Source organism: Pezoporus wallicus, unplaced genomic scaffold, assembly GCF_028554395.1.
Source record: "Pezoporus wallicus isolate ANWC-B61680 ecotype Strahan unplaced genomic scaffold, APGP_CSIRO_Pwel_v1 contig_7835, whole genome shotgun sequence".
Lineage (NCBI taxonomy): Eukaryota > Metazoa > Chordata > Aves > Psittaciformes > Psittacidae > Pezoporus > Pezoporus wallicus.
In genome coordinates this window covers 1,250,299-1,264,781 of record NW_026636866.1, presented here as the reverse complement: position 1 = coordinate 1,264,781, position 14,483 = coordinate 1,250,299, and positions in this window count along the sequence as shown.

Genomic DNA, 14,483 nt, shown 5'->3' with positions numbered 1-14,483 from the left:
AAATGGGTATAGAATAGGCTGAGGCCTCAAGGAAAAGTGAACAGATGGGAAGACAGACAGCAAAGATGAGGTGTGCCATGATAAGAACATAAATATATTTTCAAACGCAGAGTGGTAGGGATAGGGAGCACCATTAGAAAAGGTTGCATAAGTGTTGATTTTAAAAGTGGTTCAGAAATATCATAGAGTGGGAAGTTAAAAATGATGACAGTGTTTGAGGTGATAGCTGGCATTAGAGCAAAGGCAGTATTAAATGAAATATAGCATTGAACATCACAAAAAATCAGCAGGTACTGAAATGCAAATAAGAAGTAAGTAGAGAAAAGGGTAGTGGAAATACAGAAAAGATGAATGTGTGGAGTGAACACACTATGCAGAGAGTGGAACAGCTGAAAACCCAACAGAAGCCAGTGCAAAATGAGGTTGCCATTTAATAAGTTTACACCAGCTGCTCTGTGAAGCATGGAGGGATTATGTCTGTTGTTTTATAAGTTCATTTGCCAAATCAAACCCTAGAATCTTTGGGTATGTTTGTCTGCTGCAAACACAGATAATAGCAAATCTTTTGCAGAGGCATTGAAATGAAGCAAAAATGTATTTCCTGCCTCTGAAGGTGGTTTGGAAAGGCATGGATCAGAAGCCTTAGACCCTACCAGTCTACAACCCTCCCAGTTTGCCAGCAGGCTAATGCTATACTAAGGCATCAGCATACATCCAGGTTTTGGAAGGGATGTGACACCCAGACTTGAGCTCACAGTGGTGCTGGTTGAGGAGACCCAGCAGAGCCCTGGGTAAGGCATTTGTCCACACACACAGTGACCCTGGCTTCATTGCTTGTCCCATCTGATCATCTCCCCTTTGCAGAGGTAAGAGAACGGCAAACGTGGATTGTCCATGTTATAGCTAGTAGGTTGTGAGCTGTCTCTGATCTGAAACTGTTCAAACACGTGAGTCTAAGCTGGTACCCAAATTAGTTCATCAACAAAATTCATGAGACTCACCCAATCATTTCATTAACATACCTGTACTGATTCCAAAATGGAGCTAGCTCACATCTGCCCAGCACGGAGCATAGACAACAGAGGTGGGATTTGTCTAGTAGAATTTGAGACAACCTGCAGTCCTAATTCATCAGGGTGCATCAATAATTAAGTCAAAGGAATGGGACCACTCGTAGACTTATAAGACTCTGCACACATTTACGTAGCTTGTTGTACTGGAGCGGATAAAATGAAGACTGAAAGATCCCTGGGCAGTGTGTTTAGTCTCACCTGAACCTCTTTCAGGGGCTTGTTTAGGAAATATCTCATGTTGAATTATTGATCTTGTAAATAAACAGAGATAGGAGAACTGACATACTTCCAAACTGAAAACAAAGAATGGAAAGAAAGAGAACGGTATAGAAAAGCTGAGGCATGCAGCAAAGACATTACCTATATACATTAAAGGATATCCATATTATTCTATGACAGAATAACAACATTATGCCTTCTGGCTCATGCTAATACTGTGGTTAAATCCCTTAAGAAGATTAGGAAGAATTACAGACGCAACTGGATGAAAAAACTCTACAAACAGGTAGTGTGCACGTTTTAGTATATACAGCTACCAACAAAGTACTGCCATGGTAGGGAAATAACTGGAGAAGCAGACTTACTTGGGCTCATGAGGGGGAAGGCAGTAAGAAAAATGAAGTTTGGAATTTTAAGCTTTATGTGTTCCCTTCTGATGGTTTCCATGCTCAGCAGTTCCCTGTCTCTTTGGACAAATCTCAAGATAAATTCCTTCTAAGTCAGTAACCCCAAGCCAGTTAAGGAAGGATTGCAAAAGCAATCTTCACGCTGATTTATTTCATATCTTTGTGTGCCTTACTGCGTTTTTTGCACTTACTGAATTACATCCTAGCCAGAGAAGCTGGAAAAGTCCTACTTAACCAAAATGGTAGTGCTGATTCCTCTAAAGATTCCTCTGATTTTCACTCTACAGCTGGTGCTCTTGCAAACTAAATACGTTATATTCTTCCCCACTTCTCTATTCATAAGAAAGGCTTAAAAATATAACCCAGATCACTCCTACAGTAATTTGCAGTAAACATACAAACCCTGAACAGGTACTCATGTCCTCTCCAAAATCTCAGAGATGTGGATGAGTTTACCATAAAGCATTAAATAGTTTGGGGTGGGTTTTTTTTGCTAGCATTCAAAAGCTCTGTTTTGTTGGTGCCTCTGGATATTTTCCATTTTTCCACTTCAAGCAGTGTTTATCAGACCTCTTCACGCTTCTCTAATTGGATTGTTTGCCCATTCGAAATGCACAGCAACACTCGACTCAGAGAACAATACACCCAGACAAAACACACCTTGTTTAAAAATACATAAGCAACATCTTCTTTGGGCACAGAAAAAAAAACATTTCAAATTCCTCAAGAAAAACATCAAGGACATCAGAAAACCCAAAGCAGACTGGTACTGATCCAGCAGAAGGGAGAACTGGGGTAAGTTTTGCTTTAATCCAGTTTGTCCTTCAATCACATTTTGCTTACTCTTCTTCATCAACAACTTTGTTTACATTTTGTAAGCTTCCTTAAGACCTCCTTGCTGTATCCTGAAGCTTCTGTAGTCTCCAATAAGGAGAGAAACACCTAAAGCCCAGAGCACCAAATACAACTGAAAACACACAAAACACTCTCATTATTTGGGGGGTGTACATAAATTTCATAAAATTGATTAAATCTATAGAAATGTATAGAAATATTTTTCCAGAAGATGACACTGCCTTACTATTACACAGAAAAGATTTGCTGTCTGCAGTATTGTATGAAACAATTGCTAAAGGTAGGGGTAGGAGCAGCAATGCAGTGTTTCACGGTGTACAGCAAAAACCCTGCAGGTATGAGAGAACTGTGAAAGCTGCCACGAAGACTGCCAGCTCTGTAACAATCCATAGACTGCTGTTGAGGATTTCAACTGGATGCCCCATCCCTGGCAGTGTTCAAGGGCAGGTTGGATGGGGCTTTAGTAGAAGGTGCCCGTGGCAGGGATTGGGACTGGGTGGGTTTTAAGGTTCCTTCTAACCCAAACCACTCTGCTATCCCATGATACTATAAAAACAGCTTCTTTGAGATTTGGGGTAGAACCACAGAGAATTGCAAGGGAAAGGTGAATATTGGTGTGAATGGAAAACAGATGGGAGCATCTGCATGTGGGGGCACATGGCAGGTCTCAGAACAGCCTGTGCTCATGGCACTTGGGTTAGCAGCCCATCAGGGCTCCAGGAGGATTAGGAAAAGGTATGTTCAAACCTTGCATGTAGTCATCAGTCTAAGAAGACCCCAGGAGGCATGAGGGGGACTTGACAGCTCCAGATACATTTAAAATAATAATTAAAATAATAATAATAATTGAAAAATTCAATAGAATGTTGCTGTTGTTAATCATTCACCTACTCCTGTATTCTGGCAGCGATATTTGCTACACTGCTGATAAAATGTTCCAGCAGTATTTCCTACAGACATTATGAAAGAAGGTCTGTATCAGGACTTTAATCCTATTACTGATTATGACTATTTTCTGATTTACTTGGATTAGTCATTCTGCAGATTTCCCCCTCAAAATGTCTTGGTGACTTTTATTGCTAGAACATGTGTGACCACTCCTGGACAATCTGTCACTCACAGAACAAGCTTATGAATTTGCTTGCTGCGTGCAGATGTACCCCAGTGAGAGAAGGTAAATATCATGTTTCCTTTCTTTTTTCTCCTTAAAAAGGGCAATTCCCTGGAAGTTTGCAGTAATATGCCATAGTTTCATGTGAAGAGCTCAGCTGAGACTGTAATATAGGTGTCAGTCAATTGATTGGCAGCTTGTGTGCGCCTTTTTATGTCCTCACCTTGATGAAATTCTGATGATAGTAAATTTGTGCTTACGACGCTGGACAGTGGTAGTTAGTCCTCAATACCAAAACATTTCGAGGACAAATGTTGACTCCCCCTGTAAAGAAAACTATCGGGATCTAAACTGGATATACATCCATAACCCTCATAACTTTACAGGCCATTCCTATAGTGCAATGAGCTGCCATTAAGTGCATTACTCACGAGTTAACAGAAGTACCATGGATTGTCTGAGAAAGATCTTTCTTTATAAAAAAAAAAACTGTTTGGGGTTTTTGTGGAGTGGTTAAGATTATTTGCTGGAATTCTGAACTTTTGAGAACTGGGATTCAACAAAAGCATTTGAGAAATAGACACTTTGTCCAAAAGCATGGCTCTGGCACTGACGCATAGCTGTGAAAAATGTCCCTTTGGTAGTGGTTCCTGAGGACTTTTGGGCCACGTTTACTCAACGTACCAGCTGCCCAGTCTATGAGATGATGCTGGCATCCAGAAATCAAGCATGACTTTCTCTGCGTCTTTGTTCGGATGCTCCTAAAAGTCAGCAGACCTGTATGCATGTGTCTAAGCTGTGTATTGCTGTGTGAGGAGCTGGGTGAATATAAACCTCCGAAATGCATGTGGTCCACCAGCTGGAGGGGAATAGAAAGGACTTGGGGCCCAACAGCAATATACACCAGCAGAAATCAGTCAGGCAAGGCAAACTTGAATTTGACTCCACGCTGATGACAGCTTAGCTTCAAAAGGGTGGTGGCAGACATAGGCTGCTCTGTGTGAAGTACAGATTTGATCCTAAGGGCTTGTTCACACCACCTTTTCCTCTTCCAGCTGTGCTGGATAAGGAGGTTATTGCCCATAGCACTGTGCTGCATGCTGGTAGCCTGTTGCTGGAGGAGGTACCCCATCTGACATGCCATCTGAGATGTTCTTCTCCCAAGAAACAAGTTTGGCTCAAATAGTTTGAATGCAGCAAAGTCTTCAGAGCCCTGAAATAGATTCATGAATACTCTTGGCAGCCGCTGAGGTGGAGAGCCTTAGGGAGAAGTAACTGCCTGAAGTGATGAGGAGTGAGGTGGGTGGACAGCACCTCGAAGGCAGACGGTGGGCATGGAAGTTGTTAGGGAATGTGGCATCCAGCTCCCGCAACACTTACCTTATCAGGTAATGTTTTTAGGCCCAGTTGAAACTGTCATTCTAACATGACATTCCATTGTTTTTGTTTTCAGTTTTCCTGCTCATCTATAGGATCCTGAGGCTATGTGAGAAGCAACATACAGATAGGAATAAGGGCATTAATCACTGTTAAAACAAGTGCATAAAATACAGGACTCATTGAAATTAATATCAAAGCACTTTCACCAAGGGCAGGACTTCACTTACTGGATGTACTCTGGCATAAAGCCAGTGGCAGTAGATCAGTGTCAGGGTAGCTACAAACTACTGCTCTGGCAGTGATGGAGCACAACCACTTCCCATTTTTTAGTTTCCTTAGTCCCATTAACACATGCAAATGATGTGCATTCCTGTGTCTTTTCCGCTTTAGCAACCTCAATTAAACCCCTGTTAACAGAGGTTTTTTTCAGTCATCCCCAGCAGACATTTATTTAATCTTTTTTTCTCTTTTTAGGTAGAGGGAAGACAGAGCAACAAGCAGTGATGGAGAGAGATTAAGAATGGCAGAGTAACAAAGCACAGGAATGAATACTGAAGCTGCCTTACTCTTGCATTAAGAACCTGATCAGAAGTAATGGACTGAAATGTGCTGTAAGGAAACCTTCAAATATCAGAGGTGTTTGTAAACTCTTGAATACTCTTGTCAGGTAATTCTCTACCATGTTGCATTTGTAGATGCATCCTCATAACTGTTCCAGAACAATGGCCTTTGCATATGCCATGACTATGTTTTGAACATATTTTTCAGACATATGCTATTCGGTGGTGGTTGTTAAATGCTCCATCCATAAACCATTATGTTCTTCTATATTGAGGTTTCACTGCAACAGGCAGCTGTTTGACAGAGAATAAACTCCCGGGGACAGCAGCAAATCAAATTAAATATATCTCCACAGAGCTATCATAGGGGGTTGCATGGCTTGATAGGCTGCATCAGGAGCAATAAGCACACAAAGGGAGAGCAAACCTGAGATAAATCAAGATAGCCCAAATGGGCAAGCAGACAGACAAATCACTGTTGGCTCCCTGAAAGTCATTAGGAGTTTCAATGTTGATTTCAATAGAACCAGTATTTCAGCTGTGTATCTGTGGGCAGGAAGTTTTTAATCCTATAAAAGTCAGAAAGATTACCTAATTACTGTTATTTTCTCACTTACTTTCATGAGCATGGATATGGGAAATGACATTCACTAATATGCCAATAAATAAGCTCACTGAGGAAAACAAGAAGTGGAACATGCTGATAGTTGAGACTTTGTTCACTTTCTTTTCTTTCTTTCCCTCATACAAAAACCTGTAACTACCCTGGAGTTAAGTAGGGGCTAAAGAAAGAAAACAGCTTGATTACTTCAAGGAACAGACCCAAACATGCATTCATCTCAAACATTGGTTTATTCTCATTAAGAATTTTTCTACAAGCAAGATAATATGAGTGTTTTCTTTCTTCCCCCTTTTCCATTCTGCATGCATCAAAGCCTAGCAAATACACACTGGTAGTATATACATACTTTGTATTAGGGAGAGCGGAGGAACAGCAAGAGAAGTGCCAACATAGTAAAGAAATTCCTCTTAATAAATCCCATTACATTAACAGTGCTCTTAGCATAGAAGTGTGCACTTCAGGGAACTGCAAAGTGCTCACGTGATATCTTACTTCAATACATTTTATATCAAAAACCTGCCCCTTCAATACTCCTTTTCCCAGCCACTTGTTTCAGCCTGAATATACTCAAATCCTCAGACACGTTTCCTTCTGGGAAAGAAATTATAAATCTGTGCAGAAGCAAGAAAAAAACTTGTTTTGTTTTAAAAGCATTCACTCCTCCATCATTCATTCAGTTAATGCCTTTTCCCACATTACATTTCCCAGGCTCCCGATCAAACTGTAACTGGAGTCTACCACAACAGCCTTTTCTCCTGGAAGGCATGCTAAGGCACATGAAAATCAACAAGGTGCTTGGTGACAGCCAGCATGGCTTCACTAAGGGGAAATCCTGCCTGAACAATTTGGTGGCCTTCTATGATGGGGCTACAGAACTGATGGACAGGGGTAGAGCAGTTGATGTCATCTACCTGGACTTGTGTAAAGCGTTCAACACTGTCCCACACGACATCCTTGTCTCTAAATTGGAGAGACATCAATTTGATGGATGGACCACTCGGTGGATAAAGAACTGGTTGGATGGCCGCACACAAAGAGTTGTGGTCAATGGCTCAATGTCCAGCTGGAGACCAGTAACGAGTGGTGTCCCTCAGGGATCGGGGTTGGGACCGGTCTTGTTCAACATCTTTGTCGCTGACATGGACAGTGGGATTGAGTGTGCCCTCAGCAAGTTTGCCGATGACACCAAGCTGTGTGGTTCAGTTGATACCCTGGAGGGAAGGAATGCCATCCAGAGGGACCTTGACACGCTTGTGAGGTGGGCTGATGCCAACCTGATGAAGTTTAACCATGCCAAGTGCAAGGTCCTACACCTGGGTCAGAGCAATCCCAGGCACAGCTACAGGTTGGGCAGAGAAGAGATTCAGAGCAGCCCTGCGGAGAAGGACTTGGGGGTGTTGGTTGATGAGAAAATGAACATGGGCCGGCTTCAGTGTGAGCTCACAGCCCAGAAAGCAACCATATCCTGGGCTGCATCAAAAGGAGCGTGACCAGCAGGTCGAAGGAGGTGATCCTGCCCCTCTACTCTGCTCTTGTGAGACCTTACCTGGAGCATTGTGTGCAGTTCTGGTGTCCTCAACATAAAAAGGACATGGAACTGTTGGAACAAGTCCAGAGAAGGGCTACGAGGATGATCAGGGGACTGGAGCACCTCCCGTATGAAGACAGGCTGAGGAAGTTGGGGCTGTTCAGCCTGGAGAAGGCTGCGTGGAGACCTCATAGCAGCCTTCCAGTACCTGAAGGGGGCCTATAGGGATGCTGGGGAGGGACTCTTCATTAGGGACTGCAGTGATAGGACAAGGGGTAACGGGTTAAACAGGGGAAGTTTAGATTGGATATAAGGAGGAAATTCTTTCCTGTTAGGGTGGTGAGGCACTGGAATGGGTTGCCCAAGGAGGTTGTGAATGCTCCATCCCTGGCAGTGTTCAAGGCCAGTTTGGACGAGGCCTTGGGTGATATGATTTAGCGTAAGGTGTCCCTGCCCACGGCAGGGGGCTGGAACTGGATGATCTGAAGATCCTTTCCAACCCTAACCATTCTATGATTCTATGATCTGACAAGCATCCCTCCACAGCCTGACTGGAAAAAGGCAGGATGGAACCAGTGGACTGAAGTCCCTAATGAGGATAGCCCAGTGTTACTTTTAGAGTACTGTGTGGTCATTTGCCTGTGTCCAAGCCAAATCAGTCCATTCAGCTGGAAAGTTCCTGTGCAGCTCTTAGACCACTGTAACTGTTTGTTGGTAAATATCTTCAGCAAGGAGAGAAGCCCTAGATGCTTCTTTCAGAACAAAGTTATAAAGAATAGGTGTCACTTTGCTCAAATGTCTGCTTCCCACTGGTTCACAGAGGGGCTTCAGCACCTTTCCGCCTCCCATTCCCCAGTAGTTTGGTGATGAAACTGGGCAATCAATCACCTCATTCCTGTGAAAGATGGATTTTAAGCCTCTGAAGATCTTTGTGCTCAGGGGAACACACCAGCCAGAGAGCTGAATTCTCTGAAGCATTGAGCTGTACCCAGCAAGCTATATTGCTTGGGATTGCAGAGCAAGAATTTCCCCTACAGCTGTGTCCCTGCCACCCAGAGGAGGGTACAGCACTGGGCATTTCAACTGGGTGCAAGTGAACTGGCTCTCATGACATGAGTTCTGCTGCTGGTCCCCAAAAATAAAGGGAGTGAGCCTAACCAAAGCAAAGCGTGAAGGAGAGTGGGGCTGGAAGGGGAAGCTGAGAAGCAGAGATTTCATCTCCACCCACAGAGCTGAATTCTCCTGGGGCTTCTTCCTATATTTTCTCTAAGATCCTAAAGAACCAGCCCCAGTTCAGGCTTTCACAGGCACAGACAGGCTTTTTTTTTCCCACTGTTTTTGAGCATCAAGGAAAGAGCTGAGTCTCCATTCAAAAAGCTGTCAAGCAGTGCAGACTACAGTCAACACACAGAAACTTCACTTTGCACCAATACTGTGTTACAAAAGTACTTGCTTGAATCCAGTTGCTGTCACCTCATGTTGGGCTCCCAGAATCAGTAGGATGGTTCTATCAGGCATTACTCTGTGGTCATTACCCTGCTCCCACTGACAAACCTGCCAAGCACCGCAGGGACAAGCATCTCAGGGCAAAATCAGCCACTGTCATGCAACAGAAAGGCTTCAGTAATGTGCCATAAATAAAGCAAAGAGCTTCAGATTTTGCAGATGAGATCAAAGATCGATGGTGTAATACATATTTTGAACACAGAACTAGCTGGAGTTTGGTTAGAGCTCAAAAGACGATTATTCAAAAATCCAATTAAAACTTTATCCTTTCCCTAAAGCCATCCTCTTAACTTTAACATAACTCATTATGAGAGCTTTACTTGCAGTAACTATATGAACTTTCAAGACCAGCTTGTCAGAAGAATATTCTTTGGGGGAAACAAAAAAAAAGACCAGAACAACATTTATGTACAAAATTTAAGCAAACATAACTTAAATATTTAAACTGCATTTTAAATACTGCTCTGGAACATAAGTTCTATCTAAGTATATTCTTGGAAACGGACTGTAATAATTCAGTGATTTTTTCACTACTCAAAGTCCTTGCATCATTTCCTTCTTTTGCTATTAAGCAGAAACAACCTAGGTCATTTTAATTCAAATTCTTTCCCTTTTTCCAACACTTTTCCCAACTATCTCAAATTCCAGCTCTGGTTAAGATTCAGTAAATGATTCCAGCCTAATCCCCAGTAATTGGGTTCACGAGTTGTCTGGTTTAAAATCACATTCATGGGAGAACTCCACATATCTGTTTCAGCAAATGAGTTACCTTAATTTTCCTTTGTAGTTTCTATTCTTTCAAACAAAAAAGAGATCATCAGTTTAAACTATTGTAGCAAAAATTGCTTTTCTGATTGCTATTTCTTAAAAATGGAAGTAGAATGTCTCATTTCCTCACAATCCTACTCAACCCTTCCCTGCCCACTTTATCTCTTTCAGCTACTAGTTGGAGGCACTGCCTTTCAGAGATTACAGTTGTTGATTCTACCCACAACTAAGAGATATGAAGACATGGATGTTGGTAAGGAGGCAGTGTGCACTTGCAGCCCAGAAAGCCAACCGTATCCTGGGCTGCATCAAAAGGAGCGTGACCAGCAGGTCGAAGGAGCTGATCCTGCCCCTCTACTCTGCTCTTGTGAGACCTCACCTGGAGCATTGTGTGCAGTTCTGGTGTCCTCAACATAAAAAGGACATGGAACTGTTGGAACAAGTCCAGAGGAGGCCACGAGGATGATCAGGGGACTGGAGCACCTCCTGTATGAAGACAGGCTGAGAAAGTTGGGGCTGTTCAGCCTGGAGAAGAGGAGGCTGCGTGGAGACCTCATAGCAGCTTCCAGTATCTGAAAGGGGGCCTATAGGGATGGTGGGGAGGGACTCTTCATTAGGGACTGTAGTGACAGGACAAGGGGTAAGGGGTTAAAACTGAAACAGGGGAAGTTTAGGTTGGATATAAGGAAGTTCTTTCCTGTAAGGGTGGTGAGGCACTGGAATGGGTTGCCCAGGGAGGCTGTGAATGCTCCATCCCTGGCAGTGCTCAAGACCAGGTTGGACAAGGCCTTGGGTGAAATGGTTTAGTGTGAGGTGTCCCTGCCCACGGCAGGGGGGTTGGAACTGGATGATCTTAAGGTCCTTTCCAACACTAACTATTCTATGATTCTAAGTACTATACATAATACAAAAATGCAATATGACCTTCTGTTTTTCAACAGGCGAGCTATTGCAGTGAGCTAATGCATCCTGCAGGGAGTTACTGCACCTCCAGTAATAACCACATGAAAAATGAATGCAACTCCTTTAAAAAAATCATTGAAATCTGTATTTGCACGTTCATTACAGCCTTGGCAGCACGCAGATCTTGGGTTTGCATTTGTCACTGTGACAAAACAATCGATACAGCCCAAATCCCACACTTCTTAAGAAAACAAATCTCCCCTTGACTTCAACAGTGGCACTTGAACAAGATGAGCAGATTCAAACCAAAAGGGTTCGAATGCAGCTTCACCTTAAGCAGTCTGCATAGAAAGCAAGCATCTGGAGTTGATACCACATTTCAGTACCTGTTGATAACACAAGAAAAATTGGCTAAAACGCCAGAAGCTGCTCTTCCAGCCCTGCACCACTGAAGGGATTAGAGAACTTCAGGAAAATGGCCTAAGCTCTTTCCTCTATTAGCTTTCCTCAAGTAGTAGCTAATGATTAGGCTGGTTATCCAAGGCAATGGACCATGACAACTTGAGCAGGGTTTGACATATGTTTCGTGAACTCCCCTCTACTGCAAGGCTTACTAGATGGGTAATGGCTTCCAGGCATTGCCACAACAAAGCACTGTTGAAAACAGGGACTGGAAGACAGAATCCCATGTTAAGCTGTCCTCAGGCTTTCAGCTACAGTCTGAGTATAAGGTTTAATAACTTATCCAGCACGTCAGATTTCATATTGCTCTATCTGAGCATTCTCCAAGTAGTTATCAGTCCTGGTGCAGATTTATTTTAAGACGAATGAGTACTTGTTCATTTATTAGATATAATGTGGCAGCAAATTCTTTTTTTCTGACCATTTCGGGTATCCTCAGTAAAAAAAAACAAAATTTAAGTCTGACTGCAAAATGCCTTGAATCTAGCTATGGCTAGTTCCATAATTGTAAGCATCTAGCTTGCAAGTGCCACATTAAGGCAATTCAGCTTGCTTTCCTACCCTGGGCACCATGTAGTCGATACCTTAATGGAAGATTTAGGACAGCTGCACATGGAAAAGTATCAGTCAACACACAGTAACTTGAGAAAGTGCAGGAACACATCTGAACAGGTTATGACACAGGACTTCCCTTGAGGTCCATTTATCAGTCCTCTTTTGAAGATGTGCATTAAATGGTGGCAAACATCTATACAACTTCCTAGTGGTGAGCACACTTGCTTGAGAAATATTTGGGGCTTTCAGCTCTGAGTGATACTAACATAGTTTTTATCTTCCACCTGATCTTTGTTGGGTTTGGAAATTATTACCTTCAAGATATCTGCTGTTCTATCAGATTTGTTGAAAAAGGTAATTGCTTTCAAAACTTGTAAAAAAAAAAAAAAAAGACAATAAATGTGATTGTTTATTCCTTCTTTTCAAAAGAAAACAATGTTAACCCTGTGTCAACTGCTCCGGACATGCTGACCATAGCCCTAACCTCTCCCTTCCTAGGGAGTTTCCTTATCAAGAAGCTGAAGAATCAGACTACCATTACCTTATTCTACCTGATTTAATAAACTTTTGTACTTATTTCCAGGACACCACAGGAGGCACGGCTGTAGGTTGTGACAGTCAATAACTAAAATAAACGGTGATAAACATGGAAAGCTTGTCTGATTCTAGAAGCACTTACTCCTTTATTTCAGTAGGGCTTTGTGATGGCTCAGCATGTACAAATAAACTGAATGTAGTCCATTCAAGCAACATTTTGGCCTCTCATCACCCACGCAGGGCACATTAGAACACAGGTCCTGCTCAGCTCCATACAACTTGTACAAAGAGAGGCCCTACTCCTGTGACAAGAAAAATGGTGTAAGTTGATCATAAAACAAGCGTAAGTGACAAAGTAACATCATTTCTATTGATTCACATTCAAAAGCAGGATGCAGCTGTGAAACTGTGATGTTTTTACATGCTGTACCTAACAACAGCACAGCAGCTACCACTGCTTACCGAGGAAGTGTGCTACTGCAACCAGCCAGCATGTTATCCTTTGTGGGCACACAGTATAGAAGGTGTGCTGAAAAAGCCAGGGATGCAGGTTGGAAGGCCAGGGTCGATGGCAAAACCTACTGATGAAACCTGGGCTTTTAACCAGGAGATCACAGCTCTCCATTGTGAAGGAGAGTGTAGCAGGAGCTGCTGTCAGGTGTGTTCCCCTGAGGAACGAATGCCACTGTAAATCATGAATACCTTGCTTGCTACCAACTGCACTGAGTAGGGCAGCAGAGAAAATAAATGACAAGAGAAACCAAAGCAGCCCCTGACCTGAATACTGTATGCATCCTTCCAACACTTTATGGGCTGAAATAAACTCTGACTTAAGTGTCAAGTCTTACAGGCTACAGTCCTATCTAATGGTCCAGGTATTTCACATGCTGTGCTGCTGTTTATAGCCTCAGTGTTACATCATGACCTAGAGGGTCACGGTCAGTTCAGTACTGGTTAAAAACCTGCATTCAAAACCACTGCCTGTACTCAGAAACCTGCGTGTCACCCTCTTCAAATACTAGAATACAACTAGAATAGAACCGTGAATGTGATGTAAGCCCTATAAGAAAACTGTAACTTTAACAAACAATTCTCCGTCTCTACTATGCCTCATTCTAGAACCTACCAATAGAAGAAGTAAGAGATTTCAAGATATTGTCCCTTTATTAGCACCAGTTTCCCACTCATAAGACATACTTTTGGGTATTACTGTACAGCTGTTAATACCATTGCTTCTAACAGCTTAAGCCTCGATAACTACAGGGATACTTTTGCTAATGCAGCAGTTACAGAACAGTTGACTTCCAGGAGGTACGTTTAAGAAGCCTCTAATTTTCAGGACAGCAAGGGAAAAGGGCTGCACATGGCTTTGATGTACAGAAGCTGTGCCAGCTCCTGGTGTAACATACCATGGCAGCTTCAACAACGCAACAGTAAGGCTATCTGCACAACATGACCCACACATGGCTGCAAGACGTGTCAATCACTGCCAATAAACCAGTATTTGCTGAAATGAAATCACCTGGGAAGCCAGTCAGAAAAACAGGAATGTATCTACGGCTTGTTATCCAAAGAACAATCCACAAAAGGGAAAATTGACTCATTATTTCAGCCCTGGCACAGTGAAACACAGCGCAGTGTTACACACCCTAAATTAATCTCAAAATACATTGTTTAAACAGACTAATACAGTAACAGGAAGCAGTAACTTCAGGAACTTTCAGTATTTCAGCTTCTTTAAAGACAGGCAGTTATCTCTTCTGTAACATTACATGCATGCCCTTCAGAACAGTGGAAGTATTTACATATGAGAGGAAAAGAAACTGGACTGCTCCCTTCTCCGTTGAGAAGACCCATTTTGATTAAGTAAGATCCCTCTCTACTGAGACAGTTATTGTCCTAGTAAGTAGTACAGATGGTGAATATTTATTCTGCTCTCTTCAGCATTGTTCATGCTCAAATCACTCTTCAGTAGCAAGCTGGAAAATCCAAGCACT